The sequence below is a fragment of the Ambystoma mexicanum genome, chromosome 4q (assembly GCF_040938575.1).
Source record: "Ambystoma mexicanum isolate Mex_15411 chromosome 4q, UKY_AmexF1_1, whole genome shotgun sequence".
In the NCBI taxonomy this organism is placed as follows: domain Eukaryota; kingdom Metazoa; phylum Chordata; class Amphibia; order Caudata; family Ambystomatidae; genus Ambystoma; species Ambystoma mexicanum.
This window is the reverse complement of record NC_090928.1, coordinates 586,820,849-586,841,142: the sequence shown is the minus strand read 5'-3', so window position 1 is coordinate 586,841,142 and position 20,294 is coordinate 586,820,849. Positions and strand designations below refer to the sequence as shown.

The 20,294-nt window shown below is 45.7% G+C and overlaps 1 protein-coding gene across 3 annotated transcripts in view; it reads left to right on the top strand.

Moving 5' to 3' along the window:
- Positions 1–20,294, top strand: part of ZBTB2 (zinc finger and BTB domain containing 2) — a 68,185-nt gene that overhangs the window by 5,305 nt on the left and 42,586 nt on the right. For 2 of the 3 annotated variants that reach the window (XM_069608134.1, XM_069608135.1), the window contains exon 2: positions 18,751–18,891. The exons of the other annotated variant lie outside the window; for it this stretch is intronic. The gene's annotated coding sequence lies outside the window, so the exon portion shown is untranslated. The remainder of the gene's footprint in view (positions 1–18,750; positions 18,892–20,294) is intronic. 3 annotated transcript variants of the gene reach the window in all.

The window sequence follows — 20,294 nt, the reverse complement described above, 5'->3', positions numbered from 1 at the left end:
AGGGAGGGCAAGGATACTAGGGCAGTTACACTGCATAGGCTCCCCTGCCTCCATAATGTTCACACTGAGCCTTCTGTTGATAAACAATTATCCAATATCTAGGAACATTAAAAAGTAAGATGGGCAATAGTTAAGATGAATGTATAGTTTTCAATGTTTTGACCAAAAAGAAAATGTTATCAAAGAATGGACAAGAGCTTCCCTTTTTTCCCTGGAGAACTTTCATGAAGGCCTGTACCAGGAGGTAGTGATATTATCATGTCTTGGGGGCAAGATGATCTGGACTACAGATACCTATTATTATTAAAAGAGGGCATCCTTGAGGTCATCTGAAGAGTTCCATATTGGAATCCCTCCTGCTGACTTAGTTGTCAGAGCCGGGAATTGACTGTGTGCAGAATGATTGCTTGGGACACAAAATTAAAGATAGAAAAAAATTATCTCTCCCACCTCCTCCCAAGCCATACCAGATTGGTCTCATGTGAAGAACTGCCCTGGCTTGTAGTGACTTGGTAAATCAGCCACTGGAACGCCATATGAGAGAATTACATTTAAGGTAAGGTTAATGGTGGCTAGCTAAGGCAAAGGAGACCTTCACATTAAGGATAGAGGTCAAGCAGGGCATCTGTTTTATTGTAAGGTTGGTAAGCAGAGGCTGCCTGGTACCTTAAGCACAGTCTGTGTGGCTTTCCTAAACTGCCTATGTTTATTCAAGTGATGCCCACAGGAGCGCACACTTCAACTTACCCCCTGAGTCACAAACAACCAGGTTCCAGAGACTGGAAAGCAGGGTAGGCACTATGGCCATGCTTAAAGTGGGATGGTGGCCATGCCTAAAGTGGGGTGGGTTTTGGTATATGGGTGGGATGGGTTTTGGTCTGTGGGTCCAGTGGGAGCAACTCCCTGAAACGGGCGTCCTGAAAGTTCTGGAGGCTTGCAAGGAGCTTTGTGGTTAGTAAATTGTTGAGTGGTAGGTTGGATTACACTTGGCTTTATGCTGGGCCAGAGCTCATCAAACTGTGGGGCTGACCCACTGGGTGGTTTCGAGGGGTGAGGGGTGCTAAGGGATGAAGGGTGTCTGGGCTGGGTGCAAGGTGTTTTTAAGAAGGGATTCCTGTGTCTGCTTTTAATAGAATATATAAGCAGTTAAAGCTTGCGGGGAGCCTGGAAACAAGGGTGTTCAGTAAAAAAAAAAAAAAGGTTTGAATGCGGCTGTTCTGGGAGTTAATCGGCATAATCCAGCTTCTTTACCTTATTCATTCCGGGCTGCAGCTACCTCCTCTTGTTTTTGTCAATAGTCGACACCAGGGTAATCTTGCGTCACGCTTTCATAATGTGCCTGTATAACAAAACTGTCGTGTTCTGAAATTGAAGGAGGGGTACAAAAATATGCACATATATAAAACAAAAAATGAGCGAAACCCTGTAAAAATGGTCTTTGGTTACCAAATCGAAATTTTGAAGGAAGATTTAAAGTAAAACCCGTTGATGGAAAGAGGTGGAAGTTCTACCAGAGTGAGTGAGGTGCGTAGAGGGGTGGGGGTTAAACTACTATCACAGCAGACTGAGAGTTACATTAATTTAAAAAAAAGTTAACAAGTGTTCACTTTTTTCTCAAGTTCACTTCAAACGGCAGGTTTGGATTAAAACATGTCAAAGCACACATGAATTTTATACAAAGAAGACACCAAGACCTAGGTACTTCCCCAGCAGCAGTATACACGGGGGAGGGAATTGGGGAGTAGCTAAGCAGGCAAATCCCCTCCCCACACCCTTTCAAAACCTAGGTGGGATTACATCAAACCTTATGGAAGCCCACATTAATTTGCACCAACACGAACCCCTTGATGGGCATTTTTCAAGCAGCACAGAGAAGTTCATTTTAATTCATTCAAATATTTCTGAATACCTTTTTCCCTTTAAGGGGTTTCCAGAGGCAGCCAGCATGAGCGCGTGCCTCCTTCTATGTGTGTTTGCTGGAGAGGGAAAGACAAAAGTTAAAAAGCCCACTCACCCCCACATACACATACTCCTCCAACACTAAAGCAGAGGCAACCCTTTTAATTTCAAGGTGCTATGTCATGCCCTCAAATGGAACAGCTGCGAAGTCCTGAGCCGGGAAGTAAGAAGGTATTCACAGAAACTGGTAACGGAAGCCGATACTGTTATGTTGCTTACTTGCATGCCCACTAAAGCTTTTGGGCTGTTTCAAAGCACTAAAAGAAACTAATAGAACACAAAAAGTTAATGTCGGAGATGTTCTGTACATTATTTTAGAGCTGATTTTAAAACATATATTATTTATTTTTCTACTGCACCAGTCAACTGCACCAAGGATTGTCCTCCGAGTAATGTACTGTGAACCTCCCAGGGCTATCCAAGCGGTTTACATTTTTTCATGGGGCAAACTCTAGAAACGTAACCCAAGACAATCGAGCTGGGAGGCCGGCTGTGGCCCAGTCTTGAATAAACCCTTTATAAAAGGTGAATGTGGGTTACGAACAAAAGGTTAGGACTGGCTGCTATGAATCTTTGTATGCCTTTAAGGTATGTTGCAAACCTGGCATGCAGAAGGGCGGATTGGGAGACAATGTAATAAGCCAAGTTGTCCGTAAAAGAAAATCGAATGAATGGTACATTTGACCGATTTCGGGCAGTACCATTCGATCGATTTAAAAAAAATATATATATATACCGAACCTGCAGTTGCTGGGGTGTCCCCGGCTCCCCATTTTCAGTATTCTTGGCCTCCAGGACTTCCTCAATATTGGAGGCGGGGCACCGAGGGGAAAGGAAAAAGGGACCCTACAGCGTCTGGTACGACCTGCGTTAGAGGGACAGATCTGTCGCCATGGGAGAGGCGGCGGACGGAGAAAAGGTGAGTGAGGGGGTGGAGAGAAGTACAGCTGAATTGGGGGGGACATAGGTTTGTTTTGTTTGGCTGCAGCAAAAACGTATTTGCAGCGAAATTGACTGTTGAATTCCGCCACAAATAATTCTACCAGTCAAATAACCCAAATCTGATACAATTATACTCCTAGTATATTGTCTGGTGATGCAGTGGGACAGCTCAGGGTTCCAGTGCTGGGGAGCAGTGTTGTTAACATGGCTATGGCACACCTATTGCTTTTATCGTGCCTTGTCACGGCAAGCAACTAAGTTGCAACCGTATACGCTAATGAACTGCACAGCAAAGCCCTGCAACACCAAACGGCCATTACTATAATAGTTTACATAGCAATAATATGAGCATTATTCTCTGCACTCCTTTTTCCTAGTGAGTCGTTACTCTTTTGAGGGTATTGTAAGTGTAGGTTATTATTATTTTTTACCTGCAGAAAAGGCCACAGGGCATACGATATACTACAACCTAGGATATTTGTGTTTTAGATTAAAGAATTAATCACTACAAAAACAGTACTGGACTGGCGATCTTAAGTCAAACCCTAATATAAAGTAGTGCAGACTGAAGTTCCGATGTGAGCCTCAGCAGTGTCCACAACCTGAACACTCACGTTGCTGCCCCTCAACTCTCCAAAACCAATTGCACCTGCCGCTTACTGGATCTTCTGAATGGTCATGTTGTGTCTTGATAGATATGAATGCCCTTAGAGAATTTCCCGGGCATGCCTGCTCCTTTCTCTTTTCAAGTCCAATGTGAGAGACGGAGAAAAAGGACAAGAGACACAATTTCATGGGACTGGTAGAAGGAAGGTTATTTTTCGGGAGAAGTGCAAGATCTAGAATTGAAGACATGCCCGCCCCAACTCTAAAATCCAGACAAAAAACAATAAAGAAAATATGTCCACCAATCTCCCACAGTGTCTGGCAGGGGTGATGGCTACAAGATGAAAAATAAACGGAGGTTGAATTCAATGGTCCAAATGGAGGTTCTTGGTGGGGATGTGTGCCTTCAACACCAAAGCGACATCGCAGCGGGGTAGAATTCTTCTGAAGTAGGCAATCCAGAGGGAAAACAAAGCTTTAATTTGTGCAAGTTACTGAACAGAGGCAATCTGGTTGGCAAAAGGAGGTAAATGGAATTCCCTGGTTATGGCAATAAGGGGGAACTAACATGTCCTGTGCCTTTAAAGTGCTACCAGAAGAACATGTTCACCTTCCTTTGTGATATTGGTCTAGATTTTTGGATTGAGGGGCATTAGCGAAAATTAACTGACAATATCGCCTCATAACCTCTCACTTGCTGTGTAGTGTGTCCCACGCTCTGCCTCCGAATTCAGAGGGAAATGGAGTTTGTCACTGAAGGGGGAGTGAAACCCACCCAGTTAGTGTGAATCTCTGAGCCGTGCATACTGAATGGAACACTTCAAATGGCATGGCTAGGCCCTGAGCATTAGAAACATAGTTTTGCTTCACCCAATAGAGCATCTCAAGCTGAACGTTTTACACAAATAATTATTTAGTTGTGGCATTCCTTTTCAGAATGAAGGGGTCAAATAGTACGTTACTTTGTAACTTTTAAAAGCCCTTTATTTTCATTTGTTTCTTTAAAAAAAAAGATCTTTATTAACTTTTTTAAAACATATATGGGTTACAGTGCAATGCAATGTTATATACATCATCACCAAAGTGTATGTGGTCCAGTTCCATCCCCAACTTCCCTCACCCCACCCCCAATTGCCTGTGAATTGTCTTTCCGGCCTTCAGTTTTGGTCCTGGACACGCTCGCCCCGGCCTTGTCTTGCATCCACCAGTCTGCACATTCACCCCTGCTCTGACTGAATGTTACTGTGAGGGCAATCCACTGCATTATGTCTGCTCCAAGTTCTTGATTTTGCTCCCCAAGCGCCCTTTCCCACCTCCCCCCCGTTTCTGCTGTTGCCCATTTCCTTAGGTCTTACCATAAACTATTGATACTCGGGCCTTTCCCTGCCTTCCACTGCATGGCTAGGCACCACTTGGCCAACACACATATTAGGTCTTTCATCTTTCCCATGGCTTTCTGTTTAGTGCCTCTCTTAAAGAGCCCCAGTATGCATGCCTCCAGGGATTGTATGTCTAGTTTAATGCCCCCAGAGGCTACTTTGTTTGCAATGTGCCCCCAGAAGTCCTGAATAATATCACATTCCCAAAACGTGTGTCATACTAGCGTTTTCTTTCTTGCATTTGGGGCACACCTGTCTGTCTGCCCCCTGAACTTGGCTATTGCTTTTGGCGTTAGGCATGCTCTTTTTGTTATGTATAATTGAAGCAGCTGTAGCCTAGCATTCCTAGAGACTTTCTTGTGATACAAGACTATTTTTGGCCATACTTTATCTGCAAAGGACTCCCCCCTCCCCCATTCTTCCTCCCATCTTCTCCTGCACTTCAATTCTCCCTTCGAGTTGTGCTCAATCAATACCTCATAGAGTCTCGATATGGGATGCCTCTCCGAGATATTTATGAAAGTTTCTATTTCTTTGCACTCTATTATGTCCTCCGTAACAGTTGGCCACCTTCCCTTTATTGTGCATAATATGGCTCTATGTAGTAAGAATTGGCCTTCATGTACACCCGTAGTTGCCTGCAATTCCTCACATTCCAGCAGCTTATTTTCACTTTTCTAGTCCCCTATTGCGACACCACGGGTCTCCCAATGTGCACACACTCCTGCCTGCATTTTGTCTGACAGCGGAGTCTGCAGCGAAATTGGGTCCTTGAATCCCATAATTCTGCAGGTCCTCCACCATGTTTGTATGCCTAACTTCACTAGTTGTGGGTGAGCGTTCAACTCATGTGGGCAACCCATATCGGGTCCCTCAAGTGTAACTGTTTTATTGCTGGCTGTAGGAGCGTCCAATCCACCGTGGGGTCATCAGCCATCTAGTTTACTATGGACTGCAGCTGACAAGCTAGAAAATACAGCTCAAAGTTCTGGATCTTTAGCCCTCCTTATGCATAAGGTCTTTCCAATGTGTTGAGTGCGACTCCGTCTTCCACCCCTCCATAAAAAACTCCAGCACTCCTCATCTAGATCTAAGAAGAATTTCTTTGGTATATTATATGGGATTTTTCCGAAGCAGTGCATTAGCCTGGGTAGTGCAACCATTTTTAGTAAGGCCGCTCTTCCTACGACCGACAAGGGTAACTAACTCCAGAATTGCATTGACTTAATTAATCTGTCTCTAGCCTGTATTGTATTATGTACATGTTCTTGCTTGGGATCGTGGTGTATATTCAACCCTACGTATCTGAACGAGGTACTGCTCCATGGCAGGGGCAGGGCCGGCAGCACTGTCACTATTTGCAGCTAACTTTGCTAGCGGGAAGAGGCAGGATTTACTCTTGTTCATTCCTATCCAAGTCAATATGCCAAAGTTGTCCAGTACCTCTAACGGAATAGGACAAAATGTCTGAATAAAAATAACCGACCCCACCAAAAGACCTAATACACACACCACAAAAAGTTCTACCTACCAAAAGTTTGAACTTTTCATGGTATGTGTTTAGGTGTTTTCGGTGGGGCTGGGGGGTATCCATCCCGCAACACCCTGCTGCGGGGGACAGCCCCCCACCAGAAGAGAACAAAAAAAAGGGGGCTGCAGGGGTGTCCCCCGCAACACCCCGCTCACTATACTATACAGTATAGTGGGCAGGGGTTGCAGGGCACACCCCGCAGCTCACCCAAGCAAAAGAAAAGAAAAGGACCCTGCAGCGCCAGCTCCCTATCAGAAGTGAAACGGAACCGGCGCCGCAGTGACACAGCGCATCTGAAGGCAAGGTAAGTAGGGGGTGTGGGTGTGTGTGAGGGGGTGTATTTGAATCTGTGTGATTTGTAGTGGAAATGTTTGCATGGGAAATGTAAGAACATTTTGTATTGCAAACATTTCCGTCGCGGGTAATTTACCCGTGGACAAATCACGTAGATCCCCTCCAACACATGTTGCAAGTTATCTTCCGAGTTTTTTAGGTATAATAGCATATAATCTGCGTACATGGACACTGTGCTCAACCCCATCCATGCCTATTGCCGCTTCCCTGTATTCCTGCCTCAGGAATGCTGCAATAGGCTTGACCGCAATTCTATAAAGCATTGGGGAGAGTGGGCAACCCTGTCTAGTTCCTTTCTGCAAAGTGGTACCTGTTCTGACCCTTGCTGTTGGTTTGGTGTATATTAGTTTCCCCCATGTCATAGTGCGTTCCGATTCTCATTTTGACCATTGTAGCATAAAGCCAGTCCCAGTGTGCTGAGTCAAATGCTTTGGTCGCATCTAACGAAGCCACAGCGCAATGCTCCGCCCTGTCTCTTGTACGGTCTATAATGTGGTGTAGCCTTCTTAAGTTCCAGGAAATGTTCCTTCCAGGAACATATCCTGTTTGGTCCGGGTGTATGATCTGTGTTATTACTTTCCGGAGTCCATCTGCTAGTATAGCAATAAGAATTTGGTTTAGTAAAGACAGGAGTCTGTAGCAATTTGATTTGGTTTGACGATTGCAATTATTAAGGCTTTTTCATACTTTCGGGGAGGATCCCTGTTTCGTATGCCTCATTGTATACTCTGGCTAGGATTGGGGCTAAGGTACCAGCATATTCTTTACAATATTCCCCTGGCAACCCATCCGTGCCTGGGGTTTTACCCGAGGATAGTGATCTTATTGTGGCTAGAACCTCTTCTGTGGTTCTGGGCTCATCCAGCATACTTATTTGCTGATCATCTAGGTATGGCAGAGTGATGAGGTCCAGAGCCTCTTGTGTATCTCTCCATGATCTACATTTGAGTCCTTGTATAGCTCACTGTAATATTCCTGGAAAACTTTGTTGATACCATTTTGCGTGTTTTCTACATTGCCTTCCGGAGTTTGAATTGAGTATATTGGGTATTGCTTGTTATTGGTCCTGTACAACCAAGCTAGCATCATTCCTGGTTTATCTTCTTGTGCATGACGTCTCTCTTAAATATTTTGCGTAATTAAACTTGCCTAGTTTGTCCCATTGGGGCAGGCACTTCTGCCTCAGTCTAATTTCCTCAGTTAAGTGATCTTCCCCAGCACTATTCTTCCTTTCTATTTCGGAAATGTATAATTCTGTTTCCTCTATTTCCGTGGTGATGGTTTTACGGACTCCCCCCTGCCTTGGCTATACTCTCTCCTCTGAGCACTACCTTATGTTTCCGATATCGTGCCCACTTTTTTTTAACACTGCCCTCGTTCACTTCTAGGAACTCTTATCATGCTTTTCCTTACATGCTCTTTAAATGCTGTATCCAACAACGCTTCACTCCTGAGTTTCCAGTTGGGTATAGGTGGTCTAGGGGCGGTAATCACCCATTTAATTAGAAGTGGGGCATGGTCTGACAGGGCTCTAGCTAGGTATTCCGCCTCTACAAATTCCATTGTGTGTGTAGTCTAATCTTGTGTGTACTTTGTGTGGGGCAGAGTAATGAGAGTAGTCTCTGACACTATTATGAAGAGTTCTCCATATATCTACTAGCTGAAATGGACTCAGAAGGGTGCTTAAGGCTTTAGCTGGTGGGCCGGTCTTTTAAACCGATAGTCGGATCTATCTATTGTGGGGTTTATGGTACAGTTGAAATCTCTGCCCCAAATCGTGACCCCATACCTATACAGTCCCAATCTTGCATATAGTGACTGAAAACATTTTGTAGCATCGTGGTTGGGTGCGTAGGTATTAAATATGCATACTTCCTTGTTCTTAAGCATACCATATATGATAACCATACTCCCTTCGTCATTAACCTTAGTGTGTAGAACTTTAAGGGGAATTGATGGAGCTATCCAGGTGAGGACCCCCCTGGCGTACGTTGAATATGTAGAACCCGCCACCCCAAACTTTTCTGCCCGTTTACTCTGCTTGTGTTTGGTCAGATGTGTCTCCTGGAGTAGCGTGATCCCCACTTTGTGTCTTCGCAGGTACGTGATGACCCTCTGCCTTTTGCCATAATTGTTTAGGCCCCAGATGTTCCAGGTCATGACTTTGATGTCTCCGGCCATTGCGTAATAGATCTCGTAAGCTCCTGCAGGGCCGATGACCTGCCTCAGACATTGACTGTGTTCGTGTTAGGACTACATGCTCTTATACCAGGCTTCTCTCCATCCCTTTGCGTAACACGCCCCCCAACATACAACAAAACATCCCCAAACTGAAACTGTCCAGCCATGTGATGCATGCTTAGATTTCCCTGCTTCCGCTCCTAGAATGCCCTGTCAATTGACTTAGCTCCTGGTGCCCAACGGGCGGGTACTATCCGGTACCCTAAGAAAGGAAGTATGGGGTAGTAGAGGGACCTGCCGATTGCGTCCCCTCTACTTGGCTTCTGTGTCTGTCATGTGGTGCTTCTGCATTGTGTAGCAATTTCAAATAGCAAAATGTGTATGCTCCTTTTTTTTTTTTTTTTTCCTTTTCTATCTTCATATTGCAGTCAATAACGGAGCATCTGGTATTTTTTTTGTTCTTTAGCTGTCAGTTCAGGGATGATGATATTTATGACCAGCCTGGCAGAGGTACAGTCTTTGAAGTGTGAAGTCCTTGACATTTATGTCATTTGTTATTTGTTCCTGCCCCCCATCCTGCCCTTGGACCAGGTCTGTTAGATTTTCAGAGAAACTTTTTCCCAGGTATCCAGATTCCTTTCCTCAGGAGAGGCCTAGGAGATTGAAATCTTAGATTAGGCAACATAAATCCACTGGTCAAGCTGATCTCCCATTTATCTGTTCATGATCTTAAACCCACAGTACAAAGATGCAGCTCATAAAACCTCTGCCTTAGAATTAATTGCTATTTCAGCCTCCCTGTGAACCATTATGTTAGGTTTTTGCTCTCTGTAACCCCTGAGCAAGCCTTTGTACCTGTAACTAAGACACTTTCTTGCAACATCGCCTCAATGGCCTTGGGCTGTAGTGCGCTTTACAAATCAAAAAAGTAAATAAATAAAAAAATAAAACCAGTTGAGTTTATGGCCCTTTGGAACGTGCATATGTAATGGATGGGATTACACCAGAATATTTCTGAGTCCCGATAACCGGACAAACTCAAGAAGATGGCAAGTTACTGTTTTATTAACAATTCTCTAAAACAGGGAGGTTACAACGAACATCAACGGACGTACGGTCAGTCTCAATTATCGCCACAAGAAATACAATTCTTCTACTCAGTTATGTGTCAGTGTGATGTCATACTACGTGGCAATAGTGAAAAACCTATCAATGGTCGGGATTGGTTAAGGCAAACATCTAGATATACACTTATATATTTTTTTCATGGTCTGTATGTATGCCCTGGATTAATGTATTCCAAGCCTAGCTTTAAAGCATTAAAGCGCCATACAAGGTGGGTAGAGGGCACAAATGGGAAGCTAGTATATGCAAGGTTGGAAGTATAGGTAACAGCACAGGCTTTTTCACTCATTGGGTGGCAGTCTTCTATCTTGGAGCAGATTGTGTGTCTGTGGGTGCAAATCTTGCACCTTACCGAATGGTCCCACTATTTGGATGCGAGTCTTGCACCTAAAAGCAGTCTCACTAATGTAGTGTGAATTTCACTACTAGTAGTACCATCTCTCCTAATAGTAGGAGTCTAACGCACCACAGAGGAACTGTTTGAGTCTTATATCATGGAGCATAGCATTGTATAACGCATTGTGTGTGTCGAACCCCAGAGCAGCTGCACACCATGGAGTATAGACATGCCCTTTGGGCTTTTGTTTCATGACATCCTTTATTTTGATAGGCACAGAAAGCAAAAGAAAGAAAATGCTAAAATAACTGATGACAGGTAAATCAAGCTAGGGGTATATAGATTAAGAGAAATGAGAAGACTGAGTCAGGAATCGTATTGTATTTGTTATTTATATAGCGCCCTATCCCCATTTGTATGGCCTCAATGCCCTTTGTGGTTTTAACACCCTTGGTGACTGCATGTGCAGAAGGTTCTAGGAGTTTAAATTAAAGATGCTTGGGTGCATTTTTGCCGGGTTAGTACTTGGGTGGGCTGGCTAGGCTCCAGTAAGCAGCCCGGAGGACAGGCACATAGGTGGGTGCTGTTCGAGGTTTAGGATAGAGTTCTAGTGCTGAAGATTCAATGTGTGCCCAGCTAGACTGAATCTCTTTTCATTGGTTGTCGCTGTATACTAATAGCAGAGGTGTTGGGGTATGTCAGGGGTTTCAGTGTGGATGACTGTGTGCTGCTAGACCGGAATGGGGCGGGGGGGGGGCAGGGGCGGTTGTGACAATAGTTTGTTACAGTGTGCCTCTGAATGCTGCCAGCATCCATGGGTGTTGGTGGGTAGGGGTGCTGTATTTGAGGAAGATGACAGTTAGCTACAGAGTGCTGCTGCGAACGCTACCGCATCCGTGGGGTGTTGGCGGATAGGAGTGTTGTTGTGTTTGTGTCAGCCTTTCTGCTCGCCTATCGAGAGAGTAGAATGGATGAGGGTTTCAAGAAGGGGGGGGACAAGGTTTTGAGGGCCTTTCTGAATGCCTGGTGTTTGGCAATATTGCAAATGTGCAGGGGTAGGGAGTTCCAGATGATCGGAGCTTGGGCGGAGAAAGAGGATCCGCCGAGTCTGGAGGAGTTGTACTATGGCACTACTAGGAGAGATGCTGTGCCAGATCTGAGAGTCCTACTGGTGGTAGTGGGTGACTTTATCTTGAAGGTATTCCGGCCCTGTGTTGTGGGTGATGCACATGGCTTTAAAGGTAGTGTGTCTGCCAATAGGGAGCCAATGGAGGACTCTCAGATTAGGCCTGATGTGTTCTCTGGGAGGTAGATTAATGAGCAGGTGGACTGCAGCATTTTGAATTTTTTGCAGTTTACTTAGCTGAAACGCTGGTCTGCCTAGGGTAAAGGCAGTTTGCGTAGTCTAAACGAGAGAGGATGATGGAGATGATGGCGGATAAACAGTGAGTATAGGTGAGGTAAGGGAAGATATGCCTTAGGATGCGTAGGTGAAAGAAACAGGTTCTGGAAACAGGGTTGACTTGTTGGGAGAGGGATACATCTGTGTCCAGTCTGCATCCAAGGTTTTCCACTGAGGTGGGGGACCTATGGATTGCGGCCAGGGAAATTGGTTGGGGGAGCACTGTTTTCCCGTAGGCTAGGATTTCAGTTTTCCCAGGATTGAGGAAGAGTTGGTTGGTCATCTAGTTCTCAATATCCGAGAGGTATGACAGATCTGGACGGTTGGGGCCTGGCGATTTGGGGATTTTAAGGATGATCTGCGTGTCATCTGCATAGTTGTAGCAGGTAAAATTGTGGGAGCAGATGAGTGCGGGCAGAGGGTTTAGATAGATGTTGAAGATCAGGGGAGATGGGGATGCTCCTTGTGGGACCCCTTTTGTTACTGGTCGTGAGGTGGAGGTGAATGGGTGGAGGAGCATGATGTGTGAACAATTAGAGATTAAAGAGGAAATCCAAGAGAGGGCTGTTATTGATTCAGTGTAGCCTGTCTAGGAGGATGGTGTGATTGAAGGCGGCAGAGAGGTCCGGTCTAGAAGGATGAGTACAGTGCAGCCTTCTGCCTCCGCTGTTCTTTTTAGGTTGTCCCAGACGGACACCAGGGTGGTTTGTTCCCCAGAGCGGTCTGAAGCCCGATTGCGCAGGGTCCAGGAGGTCGTTGGCTTCAGTGAAAAGGCCAAGCTGCTGGTAGCTGTGCAGACCATGAGATTGGCCATGAAGCAGGTGTTGGAGATGGGCCTGTAGTTCTGGGGGAGGAGAGGATTGAGTGTAGGTTTTGTGAGGAGGGGTTTCATGATTGTGGTTTGTAGGGATTCCGGGAAAGTTCCATATTTTAGGGATTGGGTGAGGATTGAGCGTGCAATACTGCCTGCACAGGTTGAGGCTAGGATGTTTTTGGGCAGGGGTCCTCCGGGGAGCCCGATGAGCGGATTTGTGCTAGGAGTGAGAGGAACTCCTGGTTTGTAATTGGAGTGAAAGAGGTGTAGTTTGTATCGGGCGGGGTGCAGGCGGGGGGGTTGGGCTGTGGGTGGGGGCATGTGTTCCACAATGTCGCTATCGGAAGACACTCGGCCATCATCTCTAAATTGGAAGTGTTCTGATAAGGTGTCAAATAGGGATTGGGAGATGGGTGGGCGTGGGTTGGAGCAGGCCCGGGAGTTGAATTCTGAGACGATTCTATGCAGTTCCTTGCTCGGGTTCCGAGAGTTTAAGATTTTGTTCCCATAGAATGATTTCTTAGTTTTTCTGATTTCAAGTCTGTATGCTCTTGTTAATTTTGCTAGGGCGGTTTTGTTCTGGGCTAAAGGGATGGTTGTCTAGGTCTGTCCCTTGAGGGTTTTTAGTGATTTGAGGTTGGAGGTGTACCACCTGGGTATGGGTCCTGATCTCTGAGAGAACCATTTTGTTGGGGTGAGGGGTGTAAGGCCATTTGAGTGCCAGAAGTCGAAGTTTGATGGGGGGGTGGCCCTTCCTGGAGGGATAGTGTTGGGAGAGAGGAGAGGAGGGAGTTGGCTAGGTCTGGGGTGATAACTACTTTATTCCATAGCGGAATAAGCGGTGCAGGGGTTGGTGGAGGTCAGGCGTGACCTTGGGTGTGAGCTGCTGTGGCCATGGTAACTTGGAGGAAGATTGCTGAGTGATCGGTCCACGATAGGTGGTGTGAGGGCAGTGTGGATATGTTTGCAGTGGTGAAGATCGCATCGAGGGTGTGACCTCCAGTGTGCGTGGGTGTGGAGATGCCTTGTCAGATTGAATACGCTGAATATGTCAGAGCATCGCAGAGCGTATGTTCGAAGTTTAATGTTGTAGCCAGGGATGAGTAGGAAGCTGTGCAAGGGGGAGGGTGAGAGGTGGAGTTTTACCAGAAGGGATTCATAGTCAGTGGTGTTGGCTGAGGTGTCCTTATTAATGGGAATTGGTGATTGTGTAGTATTGCAAGTCCTCCACCCCATAGCGATCTGTTCCGAACAAGATTGTACTCTGGTGGGAAGGCCTTGTGCGCAATGGACTTGTCAGAAAACCAGGTCTCTGTGATGAAATGGACGTCTGAATTTTCCTCTGTGATGAGGTCGAAGATGTGAAATTTGTTTTTGGAGATTGACCTGGTGTTGATGAGGGCGCAAAGTTGGTGGGGTGTGTTTGCAAGAGCTGGATAGGTTGGATTGGGAACGGTAGGAGTGGGAATGGACGAGGGGGGGCATGGGGGGGCTGGGAGTTGGGGGGCAGGGGATCCTAGGTGATGCAGGGGGGTTGGGTGGAAAGAGGTTGGTAGGGACAAAGGGGTGGGTGGTGAAGGGTGTGGGGAGGACTCATGGGGAATTGGAGTTGGACATGGGGGGGGGGGGGGCGAAGAGGGGAATAGGGCAAGGACTGGGTTGGGTGCCGGCAGGGAGGTTGGACCCTATAGTGATGTGGCAGGATTTGGGATCTGGGTTGGAGAACGGGAGAAGCAAAAAGGGGTCTGGCGTATTTTTGTTCTGGGCCTTTGCGTGACTTTTGGGCTGCCCATGATGTGTGGACAAGATTGGTGTGACTGTTGGGTTTTTGGCCAGGGCTTCTCTTGCTGCGCTAATAGAGGGAAACGTGTTGGTGGCGGGGTGCTATGTTGCTTGGGCGAGGTGTGAGCAGAGGGTGCAGGTGAGTAGTTAGCTGGAAGGGTGGGATGGGAAGGTTGGTGTACCGGGTTGCTGGGCGGTCTGGAATATTCTGGGGGTCAATGTTTTCTGCTCCTGCTCTTCATCTTGCCGCTCGTAGCACGAGATCTACTTGAATGGTGCAGCAGGTGGTAGGTGGAAGGCTGGGATGATGGCTCGTGCATTCGGGATGGCTGAGTTAGGGTGTGGTGTGTCTCGTTGGGCGCCAGCATGGAGCTCTGATTTGGTCAGTGTGTGGCATGGTATCTAACCTGTGGGAAGGGTACATCAGGTTTTATGACTGAGTAGAAGGGGCACGTCCAATTAGGGTACCACACTAGATGTGTGCTTACCTGTCCTTGGGCAACCGGTCAAGGTATAAGAAGCAGGTTTGGGGCACCGGGATTGAGGAGGGGTGTGTAAAAGGGGGTACCACAGTAGACAGTAAAACGTAGTAGCTCCTAGATTTGGGATACCTGGATAAAGAGGGACGCCTAAATGGGCATACAACAGCAGACTGTAAAATACAGTAGCACCTAGATTTTGGACACCTGGATAGTGGGAGAAATGCCTAAATGGGGTTGCACCAGGTAGACAAAATACAGTAGCTCTTACTTTGGGGACACCTGGATAGAGGGAGAGGCCTAACTGGGGATGTAACCGTATACAGTAAAATACAGTAGCACCTGGATAGAGGGAGAGAGGCCTAAATGGGTATACAATGGTAAATAGTAAACTACAGTAGCACCTAGATTTGGGACACTGGATATAGGGAGAGAGGCCTAAATGAGGATACAACGGCAGACTGTAAAATACAGTAGCACCTGGATATGGGAGGTCTGGAAAGACAGTGAAACGCCTCGATGGGGATATAGCAATGCCGGCAGTAGTTATAAGGTTTGGGATAGCAGGGGGTTGGGGGGGGTAAGTTCCTTTTGCTGCGAGTACAACAGTGGACAAATGTTGCTACCTGACAATCTATCTAGACATCGTAGAGAAAGGAGGCACAGCCCTCCTGATACTTGTTGACGTCTCAGCGGCCTTCCACCTGGTGGATCTTGCTAACCTGATCACCAGGCTTACAATCTGCTCATTTTTCAACCTCAGCTGCTACCTGTGTGAAATCGTTTCTGACAGACCGCACAGCCAGGGTCTTTGCAGATTGCCTCAAGTCGCAGGACTTTGTGGTATCTTGTGGAGTTCCACAAGGCTCCTGTCTGTCATCGATCATGTCACTTTTTTGAATTGTTGGACAGTAAGTGAGTGCTATAAACAAACTATGCGGATACTACTTGTGTCTATCCCACTCACAGAGACTACGTCAGGGACACTCAGGCGATCAACTCGGTTTACTCCATCATACAATTGTGGATGGTGGAGAATGATTTGGCACTTGATGATAAAACAGAGCTGATGATCACACATGCACATCAGCACACGTGAAGAAACTCAGCCCAGACTATCAGAAATTCCAGATAGCAGGTTGCACTATTGCTCCCCTTTTGAAAGTTAAGACACTGGGGGTAGTGTTTGACCAAGAGCTTACCATGAGGGCACATGTGAGTGGTCTGGTGAAACCACTTCTTGCTATTTGAAGCTCCTGGTACAGCTGAGACAGTTCCTGTCACGTGGGAGCAAATTGGATCACGGCTCTAGCATACCGCAGGGAGCTAACAAGGGAGAAATAAGGCGATTGTACAAAACAATGCCTTTGTAGTGGATGGCCTACGAAAGAGAGATCTATCTCAGTGGCTAGGCGTGCATTACATTGGCTCCCAATAGCAAGCAGGATCTCCTTCTGCATGCCTATATGGCACTGGGCCAGGATACCTTTTGTAATCGTCTGACTTGGCGCAGGGGTCTTTTGTTATATGGCTCTGAAAAACTGGAACATCCTCCCACCAGATCTGAGGTTATGCCATTCGCTCCCCAAGTAAAAAAAAGAAAAAAAACACAAAAAAAACTCTGGGAGCACTTTTATTTGTACGATTTGACTTCTGGTCTATTTCGGTGCTTATGAATTTGTGTTGGTGTTTTGTCTGTCATGTTAGCGCTAGTTAGCCTCTGCTCATGCGCTTTACAAATAATAAATAAATAGATGCAGGATATGGCTGACTATCACAATCTATCTCGGTGCGAGATATGGTTCATGGACGGTTGGCCTAGACTTTGGATGTGGCTAACATATAAATGCGCAACTGACTACAGGTTTTTAAATAATGTAATGATAGGATAATATGATAATAAAATGGGTCGTACAGTCTAATGGGGAGCAGTAATTGCTAGTCCCCCCTTGTCCAAACCTCACCTACCTTGTCAGTCGCTGCTGGTTGATGGCTGCAGGCGCCACAGGCTAACATGGCCAACACAGTCTGGAGCTGCTGCTTCTTCAGGAGCTGTCCTTTGCCTCTGGATCCTTCGCCGGAGCAGCAACAGGCAGAGGGCTGCCCTACTGTGATGTGCAATGGCCCAATAAGGGTCGGGGGAGGGTGGGGAGCACAGAGGGGCAGATGGAATGCTTTTAACAAAAAGTGCTCAAAACAGCACAAACTGGCGCCTACAGCACCTGGCTCGCCTTAACCAGGAACCAAAGTGGAGCGGTGGGTTGAGGGTTGCTGGAACACATAGCTGGCCAATCGGGGTCGGAGGGAGGGTGGGGAGGCAGGGAAAATGGGGGGGGGGGAAACACTAGGAACCCGGTCGGGAGGAAGGGAGGGGCAGATGGAATTCTTTTAACAATGAAGTGGTAAAAACAGCACAAACTGGCACTTAAAGCACCTGTCTCACCTTAACCAGAGACCAAATGAATGAAAAGAAGACAGAAATGAAGGATAGAAAAAAAAAGATAAAGAATGATTGGACTAAAAAGAGAGCTAGAAAAATGCGTGAGGAAGAAGAATAAATTGATCAAAGACTGAAATAAAGATACCAGAAGAATGTAGTAGATGCAAGGAGAGAGAAAGGGGGGAAGAGGAGACCAAGCGAAGAGGCAGGAAAAACAAGAGCTCAAGTGAGCAAATTAAAGGGAAGAAGAAAGATGGAAGAGTAAAGATAGAAATGGAAAGAAGAACATTGTTATGATCAACACCATATTTGTGTGAATTTGTCCATTCCTGTTGGAGGGGCCATGATTTCATGTTGCTTGAGCTACCTTATTCTATACCCTTACTCCCCCCGCCCCATCTATGTTTTAAAATGTAACCACTTACCCAACCAAAGTCGAAGAAAAAAAAGTTGAAGATTTATCATTCAGTGAAATGGTATTCAGTGAAATGTAGGTATTCAGTATATGATACCTGTTTTATAATATGACTGTATGACTTGATTGATTCTACTACTTGGTCATAAAATGGCAAATAGCTAGCAATCACTAACTGTTAAGCATTGCCACTAACTTGATTTTTAGTAGTCTAAATATAAGCAACTACGCAGTAACTATTGTTTTGCTTGCTGTTGTCCCACCGTCATACAAAAACATTATGTCTTGCTTTCACTTTTGGCCCCCATCTTCTGGCCTGATCCTTCACATTGAGCCTCCTCCCCAGTGACAACTCTGGTCCCTCTACATCACTTTAATATTGTCTAGTGACGATATTAGTTAACTTGATGCTTATTTTACAGGGCGAGCTCGTCTAAAATATTGAATTGATTATTTATAAAGCGCCTATACACCATGTAAATACCATGTAAGTTCTGCAAAAGACTGTCACCTGTATGTTGAGCAATGATGCAGACAGAACATTCAGGCCCTGCAGTCCGTGTGTAACGGGGGAAAGAAGTACACAGCTCTGCCCTGAAGTGTAAAAGATGAGAAAGGGAGAGATTCCAGACGCTGCTTTCGGAAGCAGAGGCCAGACGTTGCAATCACTTTAATAGGAAAAAGGAGCACATGGAGCAGACTCTGCTGTTAGTTTACTATTGTTTTAAAATTGAGACGTGTGCACTGTAGTTAAAATCAAAGGCCAAGCGTGTGCACCAAGGAAGAGGAGAAGCACGGTCAGACAGTGCACTAGATAATTGTAAGTGGCACACAGAAACCGGGCTCTGCAGTAAAACATTGGAGTGGGGTGGGAGGTGGAACCGAGAAGACAAGAGTGCATGCTCTCCGAGAGGCCCGCAAAATGATAGTTGACTGAATTATACATTGTCTTTGTTGATCTATGTACATTGTGTAATTAATTATGTTTAATGTTATCCTTACAGTTACTGTGTGTTCCACAGTATGAGCTAAAGAACCAAGAAACAGTAGAGCAGTCTTATATCCCTCTGAGGAAAGTACCTGATGCTATGCTGCCTATACCCCACTGAGGGGATCAGAATCGGAAGACGAACCCCTTCTAGCCAGTGAGTTTTATTGGTTATTTCTCATTTAATAATGATGGTGTATACAGTGCACACTGCAAACAAAAATAAATCGCGTCAGATTTCTTTGGAGCAATAGATTTTGAAGTCTGATTATGCGATGGATTGGTTGTTCTTGTGTAAACGTCAGCATTGGTACCACGCTACTCTTTTCTTGGGGAGGAGAGTCTTGAACAAGAGATCAGTCAGTGTTAAATCCCAGTGTCCTGGTGCTGGGCGTTTTGGGGGATGGACTGATCTCAATTCATTAAGCTTCAATTCGCATACCCAGCTTTTGCCTTTGTTTTTGCTGGATGAATTTGGTTTCCTTGTAACTCAGTTTCTAATAGGAATGTGAAATCAGAGTATATACAAGGGGTGGGGTCAGATATGCAGGCATGGGATGTCACCAATAATTGCATTCAGATAGAGGTGTGCGTCATTGGCCTATTTTTTACTCCTGCTGTTGTGGCTGGCCAGAACTAACTGTTGTATGCAGCAATTTGAAGATGACTGGGTAGAGGCTGGATCCCTGTTGTACTCCGCAGGATGTGGGCTGTCAGTTGAATCTGTTGGTGCCAAACTAGATGTGTTGGTGTCAGCTAGCAATGAACTATGCAGACCATCGCAAGTCACATTGAAACGAATTCCTAGGGCCACAATTTTGAGAAGTGCCTTGTGGTCCACGGTTTCGATGCAACCAGATGGTAGTAAAGAACCAGCGGGCACAGGATCTTCTTTGTCAATGGTATGAAAGGATGATCCGTTTCCTGGTGCATCGGAGTCTGAATTCAAAGTAATAATCTTTTGGGATCTTGCATTTCTTTATCCTTTCTTGAAGCTATTTATTTTTTGTTTTTCTGAATTGTGTTGTGACTGGTGTTCACATTCTCTGAAAAGATGCTGTGTGAGTGCCATGATTAGTGTGTAGGAGTCAAGGGTACCCCGTGGTGGGGGTGGGGGAGAATGCGTGTTAATTTATAATCTGTATCTGGGTCAGAGCTAGTGACCTTGTTGTTAAGTTGGACCCCATCCCTCTATAGAAAGTACTTTTTGAGAAACGTAGAACTTAAGCACCCTTTGACAAATTCATACAAAACGTTGCAAAAAATATAGACCTGGCTCTGAACTTTTTGGGAAAGTTTCATGCTGTTTGTAGTAAAAAGGGGTTACAAGTACTGGGTCGCCTGCAAAAAATTGTTTTACCGTTTATTAGCTATGGCACGTTTTTGGTTGTGCCTACAGCTCGAACCGATGGACAGATTTGTGTCTAAAAAAAAAAGTCTGGGGTTTGTTTTTTATTTTTGGTGTCTCTGTGCCAAACCCAGATCCAGGACACCTAATTCATTAAGAGGCAATGTTGTTCAGTGTGGTAAAATTTTTGAGAGGGCTGTAATTATTTGCAT